Source organism: Tachyglossus aculeatus, chromosome 22 (genome assembly GCF_015852505.1).
Source record: "Tachyglossus aculeatus isolate mTacAcu1 chromosome 22, mTacAcu1.pri, whole genome shotgun sequence".
Lineage (NCBI taxonomy): Eukaryota > Metazoa > Chordata > Mammalia > Monotremata > Tachyglossidae > Tachyglossus > Tachyglossus aculeatus.
In genome coordinates, this window is record NC_052087.1 from 22,709,112 (window position 1) to 22,711,276 (window position 2,165).

The following is a 2,165-nucleotide window of genomic DNA, read 5'->3' on the forward strand; positions in this document are numbered from 1 at the left end:
GAAGTAGTGACTGCAAAAGGTCTGTGGTGATGGGGTGGTAAGATCAGAAGAGAGGAAAAATTAATCAGGGAAATGTTCCTGGACAACTTTGGTATGTTAGAGGACTTTGGTGACGTGAAGAGCTGTGATCTGATGGATTTGAGAGTCAAGGGGTCTACGGACAGGAAAGAGGGTGTGATATATAAAATTGAAGATGGAAGTGTGATGAATAACTCAGTCTGTCTCCCCAGCTTGACTCTAAACTCCTTGTAGGCAGGGATTGTGTATACCAACTCTGTTGTATTCTCCCAAGCACTTAGTACACTATTCTGCCTACAGTGAATACTCAATTAACAACTTTGATTGACTGATATCTTGATCTGTCTCTCTCCTTGCTCACCCAATGCTGATCCCTTAAGAGCCTCTACTGATCTCTAACTTCACATGAGTGATAATTTCCCTTCCCTTAAATAAACTGATGCAAGGAAGACCCAGGAAGTGGGGGTGCTGATCTATTTCAGTATTTTTCTGATGTAACTCTTAGTTTGTGCTTTTAAATCTTTATTTCAATTTACTTTATGAGATTCTTTATTAACCCGTAGTAAATGTTTAACAAATACCATAAAAACATATGAAAATATTACTTGTGAGCAGATATAAGTCCTTCAAAATACTCAGGCTGAGTTCCCATTTTGATTCATTCAACTGCATTTATTGAGTGCTTACTGTGTGCAGAGCACTGTACTAAGCACTTGGGAGAATACAATATAACAATAAACAGATACATTCCCTGCCCACAGTGAACTTACAGTCTAGAGGGGGAGACAGATATGAATATAAATAAGCAGATTGAAGTTTCTATTAATTGGGCTACTCATTGGGCCTTATGCTTTTCCTCCCTGTAGATCATATGGGCAGATTCCCTCTGGTCACTTTTTTGGCCTCTGTCATTCCCACCTGTGCAATATCTAAGTGGGCCTTGGCCTATTCAATTAATCATATTTATTTTTAAGGCATTTGTTAAGAGCTTCTCTTGTCTTATCTTATGCTGTCAAGTTTTCTCCAACCCATAGAGACGCCATGGACACATCTCTCCCAGAACACCCCACCTCCATCTGCAATCTTTCTGGTAGTGTATCCTTAGAGTTTCCTTGGTAAAAATAGAGAAGTGGCTTACCATTGCCTCCTTCCGCACAGTAAACTTAATTCTCCACCCTCAACTCTCTCCCTTGCCACTGCTGCTCAGCACAGGTGAGTTTTGACTTGTAGCAGATTGCCTTCCACTTACTAGCCACTGACCAAGCTAGGAATGGAATGGGTAGGCCTCTGCTTGACTCTCCCTCCTATAGTTGAGACAGGTAGAGCACTGGAAACTCTCCAGGTGCAACCCTGAGAGGGGATAAGAGCTTACTATGTGTCAAACACTGTCCTAAGCACTAGGGTATGAAGAAGCAGTGTGGTCTAGCGGATAGAGCACAGACCTGGAAATCAGAAGGACCTATCTCTTGTTCCCTATGAATGCCTGGTGAGGAGGGTTATTATTAAAGCTTCTAACGCTAGGTATTTTAGCAAGGTGCTCCTTACTTAACAATGTGGAATAGGACCTAATAAAATAAAATAATTTTTTTCAGAATAAATTGAAAAAAGTAACTATGAATAGATCAATCTGTTGTATTCATGCAGCGCAATTACTGTGTGCAGCGCAATGTACTAAGTGCTTAAAAAAAGTTAAGAATAAGAGTCTTTAAGGGGTAGATAGTACTTGGAGGGAACCAGTCTTGTTTGAGACAGAGGGAGATGAGTAAGCACCTGAGGTTTTGAGGAATGTGAAGAATTTTTGTGAGCATCACTACAAGAAGATGAGCCATTAGCATGGAGTATGGACTGAAGTGGGAAAAGGATGGGAAAAACATGATTTTGTCTCAGTATAATACATAATAGCTAAAATAGTACATTCTTGTATTGAATGCTCTATTATCTTTTTGAAATTGATGATAAAAATGCATTCAAAAGGTTTTGTCATGAAAATGACTGGATATTTTGTTAAAATGAAAGCCATCAAAAGCAGCATGACCTAATGGACAGAGCAAGGACCTGGGTGTCAGAAGGACCTGGGTTCCAATCTTGGTTCTGCCAATTGCTTGCTGTGTGACCCTGGACAAATCACTTGACTTCTCCATGCCTCA

The 2,165-nt window shown here is 40.2% G+C and overlaps 1 non-coding gene across 1 annotated transcript; it reads right to left on the reverse strand.

The window, feature by feature from the left end:
• Positions 1–1,240: 1,240 nt before the first annotated feature.
• LOC119944211 lies at positions 1,241–1,378 on the reverse strand. The gene has a single exon (XR_005455710.1). It is a non-coding gene; the product is annotated as a small nucleolar RNA SNORA7 (small nucleolar RNA).
• Positions 1,379–2,165: the final 787 nt, after the last annotated feature.